The sequence below is a fragment of the Chiloscyllium plagiosum genome, unplaced genomic scaffold (assembly GCF_037043375.1).
Source record: "Chiloscyllium plagiosum isolate Xiang-an unplaced genomic scaffold, Cpla_swu_hap1 HiC_scaffold_24, whole genome shotgun sequence".
In the NCBI taxonomy this organism is placed as follows: domain Eukaryota; kingdom Metazoa; phylum Chordata; class Chondrichthyes; order Orectolobiformes; family Hemiscylliidae; genus Chiloscyllium; species Chiloscyllium plagiosum.
In genome coordinates, this window is record NW_028270162.1 from 52,266,452 (window position 1) to 52,285,241 (window position 18,790).

General features: G+C 41.9%; 1 protein-coding gene across 3 annotated transcripts in view; it reads right to left on the reverse strand.

Moving 5' to 3' along the window:
• The window catches only part of septin5a (septin 5a), a 131,825-nt gene that overhangs the window by 78,076 nt on the left and 34,959 nt on the right, over positions 1-18,790 (reverse strand). The gene's annotated exons all lie outside the window — the stretch shown is intronic.

An 18,790-nucleotide genomic window follows, 5' to 3' on the forward strand; every position in this document is an offset into this window, starting at 1 on the left:
ACATAAGTCAGTGCAGCTAGGCGAGTGGCATCAGCTCCCCATAAATGAGTTAACAGCAGGTAGGTGCATAAGTAAGATTTACCAGACCCCTAACTAGTTTGTTTTCCATCATCCAGGTAGTGATGTAACATCATGATATTGGAGTGACCATTGCAATTAATTCCACTCAATTAGTCCACAACAGACTGAGATGTCACATTCAGAAAACCCCAATGCTGGACAACTTTGGGAAAGCTAAATCAGATTAGGAATTGCCATGTGGATCATCATCAGAAATATCACTGAGCACTGGCTGAAGTCATGGCCCTGGGCCTGGTCAATTGCCTCAACAAAGCAAGCTGTTAAACAAAGATATTTCGCAAATAACATTTCTCCAGGCAGAGATAATCAGACTAGCATTGTATCATTATCCTAACAGCAACCGATACCATACAGTCCCATCACTGTTTCACAGTCCCAACAGCCCCCCAAAATATCAGTGTCAACAACCAACACTACCCACAAGAACCCAGTCCTTAGTATCACAGTCTTAACACACCCTGACTGACTGTGCTCATTCACAAACTCTATCAGCGTAAGCACCATTTAACAGTCCCAACAGCCCCTCCATCATATGATGTTCCGTCCACACATTGCCACCCTGATCACACATCCCCCCTCAATGTGAACATTCACTGTTTCTCAGCCTTGCTGATAATCCCTACTTTGCTATCACACCGTTGTACAGAATGACTTTGCACCACTACATACACACACATACATATATGCACTCAATCTCACACACACACATCCATCACTGTCACATCCAGTGCCACACAATTTAGCTCAAGACAGTTCATTGTCAGCAGCTAAATATTACCAAGTAGACTCGCAGCCTTAAAACACTGTACTCACTGAAAAGGGAGTTTACCCTTAGAAGTTGAATCCATTCTGCTGCAGGATTGGCTGAGCTCATTCTGAGGTGATGAAGGTGTTAACTTTAAGAAGCATAGAGTGTGAGAATGAAGCATCAGTCCTGTCAGCCGTTAATGTGTTTTTCACACGATGTGGTCATTGGTGGTTTCTTTCTTCTCAGATGTCATCTGCTGACAAATAAACATTTTCCTTCCTATAAACACAGCTCTCTGCTTGGTTCCCCTTGAAAGTTGGACTTAAAACTCCTTTGCTTTGATTTGTTAAAACACAGAGAGCTGGAGCCTGCCAAAGATTTGGTGCTGACACGAACACTCACTGGCACAAGAGAAAACGTCTGGCAAATGTGATGGGCAACTCCTACCCCTACTGCCAGCAGATAGTCCCATTGGAGATTGGTCATGGCCAAGCTTTCAGCAAAGTTCTCCATCCAGTGCTGGGGTAAGTGTGTGGACTATGATAACCACAGGCTGTAATAACATTGAAAGAAATGCATGAATCCCAGCCAACTGGTCCTGGGCAGACATTGGGCCATTCTTAAGGCTGCCAAGTCAACACCAAGTCACATGCTTTCTGCTGGCATCAAACCAGACATTGTACAGCACAGAGGAGGCTTTGCAACACTTCAAAACAGCTACAAATTTATTCTCGTTCTCCTGCTCTTTCCCCTTAGCTCTGCACATTTCTCCTTTTGAAGTAGAAATCTAAAAGCCTTTTGAAAGTTAGCCCTGCTTGCTTCACCCTTTCATGCAAACAGTTCCAGACCTGGAATATTCAATGTTTTATGGTGCAGCAAACAAATTTGTTTCTCAACCACCCACAGTTTATTTACCGAATTATGTTAAACCTTTGTGCTCTGATTTCCCACCCTCCGGTCCATTGAAGCCCTCACCACTCAATCATCAGTATGGTGGCAATATCACTGGATTAGTCATTCAGAACCTCAGGCTACTGTTCTGGGAGTATGGCTCAAATTGCCAGATACTAAAATTTGTACTCAGTAAAAGAAATCTGATTTTTAAAATTCATTCATGGAATGAAGGCATCACTGGTTAGGCCAGCATTTAGTGCCCTTCCCAGAAGGTAGTTAAGAGTCAACTACATTGTTGTGCATCTGGAGTCACATGTAGGCCAGACCAGGTAAGGATGGCAGTTTTCTTCTCTAAAGGGCATTAATGAACCACATGGATATTTCCTGACAGTGGTTTTGTGGTCCTCATTAGACTCTTAGTGCAGCATGGTGATTCAGTGGTTAGCACTGCTACCTTGCAGTGCAAGGAACCTGGGTTCAATTTCAGCCTCAGGCAACTACGTGGAATTTGCGTGTTCTCCCTGTGTCTGCATGGGTTTCCTCCCAGAGTCCAAAGATGTGTGCAGGTTTAGTGGATTAGCCATGAGAAATGCAGGTTTATAGGGTAAGGGGTGTGAGATGCCTTTTGAGAGGGCAGTATGGGCTGAATGGCCTGCTTCCACAGTGTAGGGATTTATATTTTCAGATTTTTTTATTGAATTCAAATTCTGCCATGGCAGATTTCAAAACTGGGTCCCCAGAACATTACCTGGGTCTCTGGATTAACAGTCCAGTGATAATACTACTAGTTGGTTGTTTTTTTTTGGAAAAATCCATCTTTTTACTAATATCCTTCAAGGAAAGAAATCTGCTGGCCTCACCTGGTCTGGCCTACATGAGACTCCAGATCCACAGTCACACAGTTGACTCTCAACTGTCCTCTGCATATTTACGAAAGGCCAATTAGGTAAGTGATGCGTATATCACATGAACAAATAAATAAGAGAAGCCTTCGTATATTTGAGCACATCTATTAAATCACGCCTCAACCTCCACTGTTCTAAGGAGCAAAGTCCAATTTTCTCTATTCTTACCAAAAGAGAAACCTTTCATTGTTGGTGCCATTCTGGCAAATCTCTTTGCATCCTGTCTAAGCTCTCAAAGCCCCTTTCTAAAATGTAGGATCCAGGATTGGACAAAATACTCGAACTCATGGACTTCATTTAAGACAGGAGTAGGTACTTTTTTTTTCATCAAATTTTAGCTGAGGGTGACATTCTTTACCTGCCTCTTGTCTGAGAGTCCACCAAGTTGTGCTACCCATAGAATGGTTCAGTATAAATTTCTCCTTACGTTTCAATGGCTTCAATCAAGCTACCTTGAGTTATTCCCAAAGCTAAATACCTCCCGCAATAGTAGAAAAAAAGTACCCAATGATAGGACAACCATTCTATTTCAATGTGTTGCATTTTGCATTGGAAATGGACATAACTCTGTCTACCAACAGTATTCATGCACCTTGATAGATAATCTCAATATCAGGAAGACTACCCAGGTTTAAAGAGGTAATAGTAGATGGCCCAGGAGAACAGGCTTAATTATTTGATTTCTGGATCCACATCATCACTGGTGAAAATATACTGAAAACCATAATATCTTCACATTACCATAGAACCAACTGGGGACCGGGAGTAGCAATGGGAAAGTGGGATAGGAGGTGGTTCTCCAACCCATGATTCACCACCCTGACTTGGAAATATATTGCCTTTCCTTCACTGTCGCTGAGTCAAAATTCTGGAACTCCCTCCCTAAGGGCATTGTGGGTCTACCTACTGCATGGTCAGCATTCATAGCGTTTTATGAATTATTTACTATTTGCTGAGAAGCCAATAACAGTTATTTCAGTGGGATGGCCATCCAAATTTACATGTGAAATTCAAAAATCAAAGGACATTTTTAATTTGAAATCAGCACTTTGCATATGTGAATCTCTGCTATACAAAGGCAAGTTTCTTGTCTCTTATATAACATGGAACTAAACCACATCCATAAGGGATCCTATCCAATTCTCCATCCAACATTTCAATTCTTCCTGAAATTATCTTTTTTAAAATCCAACATGGCATTGTGCCTTGCCAAGTTTTCACATATTCAGTCTGCTCACTAGGAGTTTCCAAGATTTCACTCCCGGTGCTTTTTTGCAACACTTTTTTTAAAAACATTCATTCACAGGATGTGGGTGTCACTGGCTAGGCCAACATTTATTGCCCTGAGAGCAGTTAAGAGTCAACTACGTTGCTGTAGATCTGGAGTCATATGTAGGCCAGACCAGGTAAAGCTGGCCATTTCCTTCCATAAAGACATTAGTGAACTTGATTGTTTTTTCCAACAATCAATTCACTGTCATCATTGCACTCTTAATTCCAGGTTTTTACTGGATTCAAATTCCACCATCTGCCAGATGGAAGATGAATTCTGGCCATTTGACCATTTCCTAGGCTTCTGGATTAACAGTCCAGCAATAATACCACCAGGGCAGTCACCTTCCCTTCATGACCTTAATGGTGCTGGACCAGAAAAGATAAGCACATCAGTCCTCTTTGTTATTCCTAATCTCCATCCAGTGAATCCTATTAGACAGATTTCAAGGGTGGATGCTCGCTGAAGACAGGCATTTAGCAGTCAGAAAAATAGAGAAAATGAGGACTATCCCATGGAAGAAGTTCAGTTAAACTAAGACAGAATTCATCACAATTTCAATAAATGGCTGCACAGCCTAGGGAATTCACCCTATGTAGCTGCTTGAAAATAACAGCTGAGAGAGAGATTATTCCTTCACATCCACTCAAGTGCGAGTGGACTTATATCGTGAAAGCTTCCTCGACCATAAGAAGCTGGACTGAGATTCAATTTCAAAGGTGGAAGCCTGTCATCATCTCTTGTCATCACAACCATTTGCCCATAAATTGGGTGACTCTAATACATGAAGGTGTCTCATTTTCTCAGAGTACTGCCTCACCAGTAGAAACTCGAGTCTTTATCTTTCATGACTGTTGATGATGGAGGTGGGTGAATAATCAGTTGATTTCCGCTATATCACATTCATGCTGGAAGACCAAGGGCACTTGTGACAAAAAGCTATCCAAACACACCTTTCTGTTTTAAAGTCATCCAGTATTCCCTTAATAGATACATTCCAGGCTGACGCGACTCTCTCCTCCTCATCTTTATATTCGTTGTGGACCCAATTTCCCCTTGTGCTGAACTGAACTAGATGTAATTTGTTCAGAAGCCTACTGTGGTGACATCTTCACAAGATGGCAACTTCTTTCATGAAAGTAACTGGATCAGGAGCCCTGACATCTTGAACCATTAAAAATATACCTCTAAAAATATCCTCTGATCCTTTAATTCATGTTTGCACCATGTATGAAGAAAGTGTTGTTTATAATAGGCTTGGAAAATAGTCCAAGGGAATAGTCAGTAGATGAGCAGTGGCCAGATATTCAGACAGATATTCCATAATGCTCAGTTATTCCGACCAAAACAAAAGGACTTCATGAGAAGGATGAACCAGCCATAGGTAACAAAGGTGGTTGAGGAGAACAAAGAGGCAAAAGCTAGAATTAAAGGATCTTTACACTGCAGAAGGAGACCATTCAACCCATCAAGTCTGCACCCATCCTCCAAAGGGCATCCCAGCCTCCACATTTACAACAGTCAAACCATCCAGCCTATAAATCTTTCGAATTTGGGAGAAAACCGGAGTCATTCCTGAGGAAACATTTATGCTTGGAACGTCGACTCTCCTGCTCGTCGGATGCTGCCTGTCTAGCTATGCTTTTTGACTCTGATCTCCGGCATCTCCAGTCCTCACTTTCTCCCAGGAAACTGGAGCACCCAGCAGAATCTCACACAGACATAGGGAGAATGTGCAAACTCCACACAGGCAATCACCTGAGGCTGGAATTGAACTCAGGTCTCCAGCACTGAGAGGCCAGTGTGGCACCCTCATAATATGTAGACCAGGTAGACATGAAGATTGGAATTTTTTTTAGGAACCAGCAGTGGGTAACTGAAAAGCTAATAAAAAGGGAGAAAATTAATTATAAAAATAAATTAGCAGGGTATATGGAAACAAACAGCCAGATCTTCCACGGGAATATGAAGAGTGTAGCGAAAGACAGTGTGGAGGATGTAACTGAGGAATTGATATAAAAGTACACAGAGAAATGGCGGATAATTTAAACCAATATTTTGTGTTAGTCTTTGTGGAGTAAGACACTAAAAACATCCCAAAGGTAGCAGATAAGCAAGGTGCAATGGGAGGAAAGATCTTGTATTGGATTCTATGATTCTTGTTTAAAACCAAGGTGCAAAGGAATTTCTTATAGAGTCATACAGCAAGGGAACAGATGCTTCAGTCCAACCAGTCCATGCTCACCAAACTAAACTGGTTCCACTGCCTATCCCTCCAAACATTTCTTATTCATGTCCTTATCTAAATGTTTTTTAAGCGTTGTAACTGTACCTGCATCCACCACTTCCCCTGGAGGTTTATTCCACACACAAATTGTGTGGTGAATATCTAGAATCCTTTACAACTGAGAGTTGATGAGGCTAGGACACTGAAAGTAATTAAAAGTGGAAGTAGGTAGATTTTGAAATAGCAAAGAGATGAGGTTTATGAGGAGCTGGCTGAAAATGGAGTTGAGATCTGGGGCAGATCATCTATGATCTTATAAGGCAGGCTCAAGGGGCTGAATGGCCTACTTCTGCTAATATTTCTTATCACTAATGTTGTCAAGTAATCGTTATTCTCCTCCTCTTTCTCCGCCAGCCCTCCATCATGAAAGGTCATTGGCCCTGAGCATTAACCCTGTTACTCTCTCTGGATATGATGCTAGGTACATTAGCAGCATTTTCTGGATTTATTGAAGGTGATTCACAAGTAAACATAAGGTGCAACAAGAGATGGGCAACCTTCACAGACCCCCGAGGCTTGCTGAAATCCACCCTTAAGAACTGGACCAGAAGTAGAGCTGTTCAAAATTCCTCAAACACAAATCTATCAAGATGAGAGAAGCAACACTCCAGACTCCAAGTACCACAGCTAATCCAAGGAGTGCCATAGTGCCTCAGTCGTTAACAGTACTGCCTCACAACACTAGGGACCTAGGTTCAACTCCACCTTCTAGTGACTGGCTGTGTGGAGTTTGCACATTTTCCCTGTGAGTATGTGTGTTTCTTCCCACAATCCAAAGTCTGTTTGAATTCGTGTATCGCTGGACATCGGAGTGCATCTGGGAAAATTAACAAACAGTGAAATTCACAACTAATCTTGGAGGAACTGTTGGGCGAAGTTCACAGCACAGAATCAGATAAGTTAATTGTTGTTTTAAGTCTGTCCAAGAGAAAGGCTGCAGTAGTGAGTATAGTGGATTCTTTCTTGATTATATGTTTTTGGAGATAAGTCTCTTGATTAAACTTAAAATATAAGCCAAAGCTATTAATTTAACCTGGGGCAGTGTTTGTAGAGGAATAAGACAGTGTTATTTTCTGGGTCTGTAGGTTGTGAAGGAGCAAAAATGGCCTTTGCAGTGATATGTACTTCTTGTCAGATGTGGGAGTTTAAAGAGAGTTTAAGGGTTACTGTGGATTATATCTGCCATAAATGCTGTTGGATGTGAATCATATCAGATCGAGTGGATCGGTTGGAGAGACAGATAGAAGTGATGAGGAATTTGCAACAGCAACAGTATGTGATGGATGGCAGTTATAGGAAGGGGGGAAAGTCTCAGATACAGTCACATAGATGGGTTAACTTGAGGAAGGGTGAGAGAGGTCGGCACCTTGGGCAGGAGTCTTTTGTGGATATACCCATTTCAAACAGGTATGCTGTTCTGGAAAATGTAGGGGGTGATGGATTCTCAGGGGAACATAGCATGAACAGCCAAGTTCCTGGTATTGAGACTGGCTCTAATGCAACGTGGGGTACGTCGGCTTCCAACAGATCAATTGTGTAAGGGGATTCTGTAGTCAGAGGTACAGACAGACGTTTCTGTGGCCAGCAGAGAAAAAGCAGAATGGTGTGTTGTTTCCCTGGTGCCAGGATCAAGGATGTCTCAGAGAGGGTGCAGAATGTTCTCACGGGGGAGAGGGGCCAGCAAGAGGCCATTGTCCACATTGGAACCAATGACATAGGAAGGGAAAAGGTTGAGATTCTGAAGGGAGATTACACAGAGTTAGGCAGGAATTTAAAAAGGAGGTCCTCAAGGGTAGTAGTATCTGTATTACTCCCAGTGCTACGAGCTAGTGAGGGCAGGAATAGAAGGATAGAGCAGATGAATGGATGGTTGAGGAGCTGGTGTATGGGAGAAGGATTCACATTTTTGGATCATTGGAATCTCTTTTGGGGTAGAAGTGACCTATATAAGAAGGACAGATTGCACCTAAAATGGAAGGGGACTAATATACTGGCAGGGAAATTTGCTAGAACTGCTTGGGAGGATTTAAACTAGTAAGGGTGGGGGGGAACCCAGGGAGATAGTGAGGAAAGAGATCGATCTGAGACGGGTACAGCTGAGGACAGAAGTGAGTCAAACAGTCAGGGCAGGCAGGGACAAGATAGGACTAATAAATTAAACTGCATTTATTTCAATGCAAGGGGCCTAACAGGGAAGGCAGATGAACTCAGGGCATGGTTAGGAACATGGGACTGGATATCATAGTAATTACAGGAACATGGCTCAGGGATGGGCAGGACTGGCAGTTTAATGTTCCAGGATACAAATGCTACAGGAAGGATAGAAAGGGAGGCAAGAGAGAAGGGGGAGTAGCATTTTTGATAAGGGATAGCATTACAGCTGTGCTGAGGGAGGATATTCCTGGAAATACATCCAGGGAAGTTATTTGGGTGGAACTGAGAAATAAGAAAGGGATTGATCACCTTATTGGGATTGTATTATAGACCCCCCAATAGTTAGAGGGAAATTGAGAAACAAACTTGTAAGGAGATCTCAGCTATCTGTAAGAATAATAGGGTAGTTATGGTAGGGGATTTTAACTTTCCAAACATCGACTGCCATAGTGTTAAAGGTTTAGATGGCGAGGAATTTCTTAAATGTGTACAAGACAATTTTCTGATTCAGTATGTGGATGTACCTACGAGAGAAGGTGCAAAACTTGACTTACTCTTGAGAAATAAGGCAGGACAGGTGACTGAGGTGTCAGTGGGGGAGCACTTTCGGGCCGGCGATCATAATTCTATTCATTTTAAAATAGTGATGGAAAAGGATAGACCAGATCTAAAAGTTGAAGTTCTAAATTGGAGAAAGGCCAATTTTGATGGTATTATGCAAGAACTTTCGAAAGCTGATTGGAGGCAGATGTTCACAGGTAAAGGGACGGTTGGAAAATGGGAAGCCTTCAGAAATTAGCTAACAAGAATCCAGAGAAAGTATATTCCTGTCAGGGTGAAAGCGAAGGCTGGTAGGCATAGGGAATGCTGGATGACTAAAGAAATTGAGGGTGTGGTTAAGAAAAAAAAGGAAGCATATGTCAGGTATAGACAGGATAGATCGAGTGAATCCTTAGAAGAGTATAAAGGAAGTAGGAGTATACTTAAGAGGGAAATCAGGAGGGCAAAACGAGAACATGAGAAAGCTTTGGCAAATAGAATTAAGGAGAATCCAAAGGGTTTTACAAATATATTAAGGACAAAAGGGTAACTAGGGAGAGAATAGGGCCCCTCAAAGATCAGCAAGGTGGCCTTTGTGTGGAGCCACAGAAAATGGGAGAGATACGAAATGAATATTTTGCATCAGTATTTACTGTGGAAAAGGATATGGAAGTAATAGACTGTAGAGAAATAGATAGTGACATCTTGCAAAATGTCCATATTACAGAGGAGGAAGTGCTGGATGTCTTGAAACGGTTAAAAGTGGATAAATCCCCAGGACCTGATCAGGTGTACCCGAGAACTCTATGGGAAGCTAGAGAAGTGATTGCAGGGCCTCTTGCTGAGATATATGTAGCCACAGGTGAGGTGCTGGAAGACTGGAGATTGGCAAACGTGGTGCCACTGTTTAAGAAGGGTGGTGAAGACAAGCCAGGGAATTTTGACGGGTGAGCCTGACCTCAGTGGTGGGCAAGTTGTTGGAGGGAATCCTGAGGGACAGGATGTACATGTATTTGGAAAGGCAAAGACTGATTTGGGATAGTCAACATGGCTTTGTGCATGGGAAATCATGTCTCACAAACTTGATTGAGTTTTTTGAAAAAGTAACAAAGAAGATTGATGAGGGCAGAGCAGTAGATGTGATCTATATGGACTTCAGTAAGGCGTTCGACAAGGTTCCCCATGGTAGACTGATTAGCAAGGTTAGATCTCATGGAATACAGGGAGAACTAGCCATTTGGATACAGAACTGGCTCAAAGGTAGAAGACAGAGGGTGGTGGTGGAGGGTTGTTTTTCAGACTGGAGGCCTGTGACCTCAGTGGTGCCACAAGGATTGGTGCTGGGCCCTCTATTTTTTGTCATTTACATACATGATTTGGATGTGAGCATAACAGGTACAGTTAGTACGGTTGCAGATGACACCAAAATTGGAGGTGTAGTGGACAGCGAAGAGGGTTACCTCAGATTACAACAGGATCTGACCAGATGGGCCAATGGGCTGAGAAATGGCAGATGGAGTTTAATTCAGATAAATGCGAGGTGCTGCATTTTGGGAAAGCAAACACTTAATAGAAAGGTCCAAGGGAGTGTTGCTGAACAAAGAGACCTTGGAGTGCAGGTTCATAGCTCCTTGAAAGTGGAGTCGCAGGTTGATAGGACAGTGAAGAAGGCGTTTGGTATGCTTTCCTTTATTGGTCAGAATATTGAGTACAGGAGTTGGGAGGTCATGTTGCGGCTGTACAGGACATTGTTTAGGCCACTGTTGGAATATTGCATGCAATTCTGGTCTCCTTCCTATCGGAAAGATGTTGTGAAACTTGAAAGGGTTCAGAAAAGATTTACAAGGATGTTGCCAGGGTTGAAGGATCTGTGCTACAGGGAGAGGCTGAACTGAGGTAAAAACAATGACTGCAGATGCTGGCAACCAGATTCGGGATCAGTGGTTCTGGAAGAGCACAGCAGTTCAGGCAGCATCCGACGAGCAGCATAATCGACATTTCAGGCAAAAGCCCTTCATCAGGAATAAAGGCAGAGAGCTTGAAGCGTGGCAGGGCAGAGGAAATGACCTGGGAGTTGCAGTGGGAGAGAGACTCCCTGAGATTCTTGTAGAGAGAGGAGGAAAATTTCTTCAAGGCACGCATCCTTGCAAGAGGATTCGCAGTAGGGTTAAAATCAACGAGGTAAAAACAATGACTGCAGATGTTGGAAACCAGATTCTGGATCAATGGTGCTGGAAGAGCACAGCAATTCAGGCAGCATCCGACGAGCAGCAAAATCGACGTTTCGGGCAAAAGCCCTTCATCAGGAATAAAGGCAGAGAGCTGAACTGGCTGGGGCTGTTTTCCATGGAGTGTCGGAGGCTGAGGGGTGACCTTATAGAGGTTTACAAAATTATGAGGGACATGGATAGGATAAATAGACAAAGTCTTTTCCCTAGGGTTGGGGAGTCCAGAACTAGAGGGCATAGGTTTAGAGTGAGAGGGTAAAGATATAAAAGAGACCTAAGGGGCAACCTTTTCACGCAGAGGGTGGTATTTGTATGGAATGAGCTGCCAGAGGAAGTGGTGGAGGCTGGTACAATTGCAACATTTAAGAGGCATTTGGATGGGTATATGAATAGAAAGGGTTTGGAGGGATATGGGCCTGGTCCTGGCAGGTGGGACTAGATTGGGTTGGGATATCTGGTCGGCCTGGACGGGTTGGACCAAAGGGTCTGTTTCCATGCTGTACATTTCTATGACACTATGTGTAGGTTAGGTGGTTTGGCCACGCTAAATTGCCTATGGTGTCCAGGGATGTGCAGGCTACATGGACTAACCATGGGCAATGCAGGGTCTCGGTGAGATGCCTTTCACAGGGCTGGTGAGGACTTAATGGGCTGAATGGCCTGCTTCCACAGTGTAGGGATTCTATAATCCAGTCCTGGCTTGCTATTTAATGAATGGACATACAGCAGATGTTGGGTGTTACAAACATTACTTTTATAACTGCCAATTCAGAGGCATTAACACGATAAACTATACCCAATTACACTCTTATTCCATTAAACACACCCAGCATTTACATTTTGAATTTTTCCAACCCACTTACGCTGACTATTTCAGCTCTCTTCTTCCAGGTGAGTGCAAATTCCCCCAATCTTTCACAATGACCACTGCAGCATATACAGAATATACTCAAGCAACCAAAAACAAACTTGGCTCTGCTAGAAACAAGTCATTCATTCTGTCCATCCTGCTCTGCCATTTACTTAGATCTAGCCAATGGCACATCAAAGTCAATGGCACATTCCCACTCTATCTCCATATCTCTTGATGTAATTCTCACATTAGTCTTAGCTGTGGGATTGTCATATATCTCTATAAGGTCTGACCACAGGTCTTTAGGAATTCCAGAATCATACAGCAAACCTAACCCTTCAAGCTCTGCCAGGGTTCTCTTGGAAGCTGACACAATGCCAGCCAATGGTCTCAAAACCCTGAGGGATTGGCTTTTTTTAATATATTCTTCCAAAGGATGTTGGCATTGTTGAATAGACCAGCATTTATCACCCATCCCTATCAGCCAGCGCCAGGGACCCGGTTCAATTCCAGCCTCGCGTGACTGTCTGTGTGGAGCTTGCACATTCTCCCCATGTTTGTGTGGGTTTCCTCCGGGTGCTCTGGTTTCCTCTCACACTCCAAAGATGTGCAGGTCAGGTGGATTGGTCATGCAAAATTGCCCATAGTGATAGGTGCATGAGTAGGGGAATGGGTCTGGGTGGGTTGCTCTTCGGAGGGTCGGTGTGGACTTATTGGGCCAAAGGGCCTGTTTCCGCAATGTAGGTAATCTAAATCTAAATCTAACTGGCCAGAGAGCAGTTAACAGCCAACCACATTGGAATATGGAGTCAGATATAGGCCAGACAAGGTAAGGATAATATAGTTCCTTCACTTACGGACATTAGTGAACCACAATTGACAGTGGTTACATGGTCGTCATTAGGCTAGCTTCGTACCGAATTCTCATTTCACCATTTGCCATGGTGGAATTTTGATACCATGCCTCCAGAACATTAACCTAAGTGACCACTACATCATCACCTCCTGCAAAGTGTTTTTTTTAAACCATTTTAACTCTCTCATCATTCTCCTACTGAAGCAGTTTTGGAAGTCCAGGAAATCTCCACAGTCTGCAGTCTTATTTTGAAATTTAAATGAATTTCAAAGTAAAAACATGCAGCATTTTTTTGGTGGGGGAGATAACTAGTCAGTCTTGCATATAAAGCTAGTTTCCCTTAAGAGGCTTTTGGTGAAAGTAGTCCCACAACATTGCTAACTCGTGAGTTCCAGGTTTTGACTATCTGGTTGGTGGGGGTCAAAGATGTAACATAACTTGCACATAACTTTCATAACATGATCACATATTTGAGGAAATTTCTGAAGAAGGGACACTGAACCTGAAGTACTGTTGTCTCTCCACAGATGCTACCAGATCTGCTGAGTTTCTCCAATTATTTCTGTATTCGTTAACTTTTGAGGAAACTTGTAAGTTGCAACAATGCAACTCGTGTAGCATACATTGTATGTGCAGAATAAAGATGGAATAAATATTACTTACAATAACATTACAGTACTTCTAAATTTAATGTCTCAACTATAAAGTCTTATTGAATGCTTTCAATTGCTTCTCAAGGTACGCAGCATTTCTTCTTTATCTTTCTAGAATATAGACCTTTCTCCTGAGATTTTCAAAGTACTGCTGCTCAGGAGATTCTCAAACTAACTGCCTTTTTCACAAAATCATAAAACTGTCCTTTGCTGAATAGGTTCCCTGTATTTTCATCCCTGAGAAAAAGAGTCACAGGACATTTGTAATAACCTTCTGCTCACATTCAAATGAAAATAAGTAATTAAATGCAAACTGAACTAATCACATAAGTCTATTAGAATTTGAAAATATATCTTTCTCATTTGCCTATTGAACCTCTTTGTTTCACAGCTGTAGTTTCTCTAGTCTTCCACATAACTAGAGATCCATTTCACTGATATCATTATTAAACCTCACCTCTGCACCTTCTCTAATGCCTTACATCCTTCCCAAAGTGTACTGTAAAGTTGGACTTTACTGGCATCTAGCTAGACTGCCATTGTGATGAATATTAATAATAAATTATTATTGAGGATCTTGGTTTCAAAATTAGAGGGGAATAGATCTTTGGTCTTCAGTTCTGTGAAGGCGACATTTTTTAAAGAGGTCAGAAACTGATTTTCTTTACCAGTGGGTCAAAACAGCATTTCCAAGAAATTATTTTATTTGAGCTAAATGAGTAGAAAAATTACCTAGTTAGATAATTGCTGATGTGTTTATTAAATTGTGCTTTTACAACCCAGATAAAGAGAGACAGCAGAGGCCAGAAGGAGGGTCAGTTCAGAAAAAAAGAACCTAACAAGCAGTTGGGCTGTTTATCAGCTTAAAGTCTTCAAAGCAAGCATTGAAGTTTTCCCATTTACGTTCAACAGAAAAATCAGTGAATTAATTTATGTCTATGTGCCTCAGGGAGAAACAGAGAGAATCACATCTGCTCAATGTGCAGTAATTCACTGATAGAATACGCTTGCAACTTCATCAGTTGGGAAAGAGTTGAGCGTCTGTAAAGGATATTGCTGGGAAAAAGGGCTGAAGTTCTTTCATCTTAAGATTTTTTTCAAGTTGTTATAGCTTTATTTTTTATCTTCCCCTTTTGTGTGTAATAAATTTCCTTAGTCTTTTGGTAAAAGCACATTGACGGCCTCTTGCGAATATATTCAGCAACTGACCACCCCAGTAACCGCATTACAAAAGTAAAAGTTATGGTCTAACATGACAGGTTTTGCAGTGAGATCTGACTTGTCCACTGTTACCTTCAGCATTCACTGGAGCACAGAGGGTTGAGAGGTGTCATCATAGATGTTTATAAAATCATGACGGTTATAGATAGTGTTAATGGTAGGTGTCTTTTCCCAAGGATGGGGGATTTCAAGACTAGGGAGCACATTTTTAAGGTGAGAGGAGAGAGATTTTTAAAAAAGGCTTGAGGGGCAAATATTTTTACACAGAGGATAGTTCATGTGTGGAATGAACTTCCTGAGGAAATGGTTGACGTGGACACAATGACAACGCTTAAAAGACATTTGGAAAACTACTTGAATAGGTAAGGTTTGGAGGGATCTGGGCAATGAGCAGGCGGGTGGGACCAGTTTAGTTTGGGATTATGTTCAACATGGACTGGTTGGATCAAAGGGCTTTTTTCCATGCTGTATGATTCTATGGCTCTGTGATGTTTCTCCTTTGAAGTGATGGAGGCGGGGGCAATTACGACAATTAAAAGACATTTGGACAGGTACATGGATACGAAAGATTTAGGGGGATATGGGCCAAACACAAGCAAATGGGACTGGTTCAGTTTAGGGCCATGCTGAATGACTCTATGACTCTATCTGGTTGTCTGCTGACCCAAAATCTTATGTAAGCATTTCTTCACTGTCTGTATTCAGAAGGTGAACCTCTGCCTATAACCATGATTGGAGTGGTATATGTGGGTGGACATAGTTGATATTTAGAGAAGCTTAGAATATTTGGAGGTCCTCTTTTTTTATCTCAAATGTCAGGATGGTGGAGCACCAGTTGGGAAGCCCATTGTCTAAATGTTACAGAAGTATTAATGCAAGAAATGTTACCATAAAGAGCAGAGTGAGAAAGAAAATTTAAGAAATAGACATAAAATCCCACTGCAAAACTTTAATTTTATTTCCTAACCCTGACTGCCCATTATATGAATGAAATGCACTGAACACTAATGCTGGAAAATTAAGCATCAAGTTAATCATATTATTATGATCTTTTAATCTTATTGATAGTAATCTGATAGCAAATCGGCCTTCACTTCAAAATATTTGGACAGGAGAGTTAAAGTGATACAACCACTTGGGGACACTACGGCAAAGACCCCTCTCAGTTAGTTAAATAAATCCTCTGTGAACTGGGAAGAATCTGCAGGCAAATCTGCCCTCTGACACTGTCATCATGCAAAAAATCAGATATAACCTATGCTCTGCTCTCATGCATTCAGCTCATACCCATTATCTCAATGCAGCAGCCTCTCACAGCCAATTGTACAATCCACATGAATACACCTGAAAGTCAATTATTCAACACCTATCAAACCAGCACTGAGCTGTCCACATCCATCAAACCAGCATCCGACCGTGCATCGAGCCAACATCCAGATAACCCTCCCAGAACAATGACAGAATCAAATTAACTGCTTCACAAAGATATTGCACATATGCTTCTTCCCGTATGATCAGTCAACCAATCAAAATGCATCAACTCATGATGGGATGAGCTGAATAATCTAACACACTGAAGCATGGGGAGGCACAGCACTGTCATTTAAATTTAACTTGTTCAATGCTGTTGTATCATGTCGCTCTAAAATAACTGCACCAGATGGTCAGGATTCTAATTGTTGGAATCGTCCAGGACTTAAAAGGGTGTTTTAAGAGTATTAGAATTCAAACACTTTGATATACCAAATCATTAAAATGGCATCCATCATCCATTCAGTTGGAGATAGCACTGACCACAACAATATTCATGTTGACAGTTGAATTGGTGACTGATTTCACATATTACACTCTCAGCAAAAGCCAGCCACTGCCCGCAAAAGAGGTAAATGCCTCAATTAGAGATAAAAACAAATGTATTCTTGCCATACACTGAGATGTACATTTATTTTTCCATCCAATCTTCTTCCCCACCACGTTCAGTTCATTCATAGGGGCCTATGAACAGGGGGAGAGCTTTGAGAGCCTGGCTACCATCTATCTTTTCGATCTGCCACCTCCACCAATACCCACTCTCCTCTAACCCCCCATACTCTCTCTATGGTAACTCAGACAAGCATAATCTGGTATTACAGGCAGTCCCTGATTTATGATTGGCCAATTTATGAACACACATATTTATGAACGAGATCCCATAAAGGGGCATATTAATATTAATTATAAAGATCCAACATGCAAACATTTGCTCACTTTTATGAATGGTTATTTTATATTGTACAGTACCGTATTGTGCTCTGATGTGTGTACAAACTGACTTACAATTGTACTCAAGATCAGAACGTATTCATAATCTATGACTGCCTGAAGCAGGATTTTCAACAGGTTCATGTACAAGCCCAATATTGTCCTCACTTGGGGCCTGTTTTTATGCAGATAAATACGCATTTCTTTAATGTGCATCATTTTACCCCTGAAACAAATTTACCATTAAAGCTCAAAATTTCATTCAGAAGAATAGACTTTCACTCAACACAGAAGTCATTCATTGCTAAATCATTGTCCTTAGTATCTGTTATAGCAGGTCCAAATCACCCACTTTCATTTTAGAACACACTCAGATTTAGAAGACATTCACAGCCAGCAAAGCTAGAGATAGACAAAGCACATGCTGTGGTTTGCATTCCTTAGTTTTCTTTTCAAGGAACAGGTCAGTGATCTGGAATAAGAAGCTACAACTTCCATATTAAGCATGGAAGACTAGGAACCTCATATTCAATATATTGATTTGGACAACAGGCAGACAACTGGTGACCCACATCCATGAACACCAAATAGCAACCAAATCACACAAACAACTCAAACTGCTATCCATACACATGGACAACAAGAATCATGAGTTTGACAACACAGTGATACTAGGACAGGCCAAACAAAGAACAGCGAGGGAATTTCTGGAAGCATGGTGCTCATCCTCAGACTCCATCAACAAACACATTGAACCTGGACCCAATGTACAAACTGCTGCAATGGGAAACCAGAACCAACACCCACCGGAAACAGCTCAAACAGAATTCACAGCAGAACAGTACACCAGCGCTTCATAAGAGGCCACACAGCACTGATGATGTCACCTAGAAAGGGGACAAAATGTCTGCCAACAAACCTACCAGCTCGGCCAACAGACCAACAACGAATTCATTTGGTCATCTTCTGAACACACTTTCTGCGTTCATCAAGTCCTGGGCTAACTGAATGTAGAGTCCCTGGCTCAGAATCAAAGATTCAACCCATTGGGCTATAAGCAAACCAAGCATCCAATCTAGGATGAGGCTGTAATGGAGGAATAAGAACACAAGTGTGATAGCAAATTAACTCACCCCTGCTTCCTCATGCATACAGCACAGAACCGGACCCTTCAGTCCTATTTGCCAGCACTTGGCCCATGTCCATCTAAACCCTTTCAATTCATATACCCATCCAGATGCCTTTTAAATGTTGTACTTGTACCAGCCTCCATCACTCTCTCTGGCAGCCTGTTCCATACATCTGCATGAAAAAGTTACCCCTCAGGTCCTTTTTAAATCTTTCCCCTCTCACCTTAAACCTCTGCCGTCTAGTTTTGGTAAACCACCCCCCAACTCACCCTAGGAAAGAGACCTTGTCTATTCACCCTATCCATGCCACTCATGATTTTATAAACCTCTCTCAGGTCACCCGTCAACCTCTGATGCTCCATGGAAAATAGGCCCAGCTGATCTTTCTAAATCTTTTCTGCACTCTCTCAAATTTAACAACATCCTTCCTATGGAAGGGCGACCAGAATTGCATGCAATATTCTAAAAGCAGCCTCATCAATGTCCTCTATAGCTGCAACATGATGGCCCAATTCGTATACATAACATACTGACTGATGAAGGCAAGCATGCCACCATATAGATTCATAACCAGATCTGATAGATATATATTGAAAGCATGAGAGGATGGCAGTGCTGTGTGTGACACAAGATCCATTGACATTTTCATTTAAGCAGAGAGAATCCAAAATCAATAAGTTCTGGAAATTAAAATGCAGTTATCACTCGATGAAGCTGCAATTACTA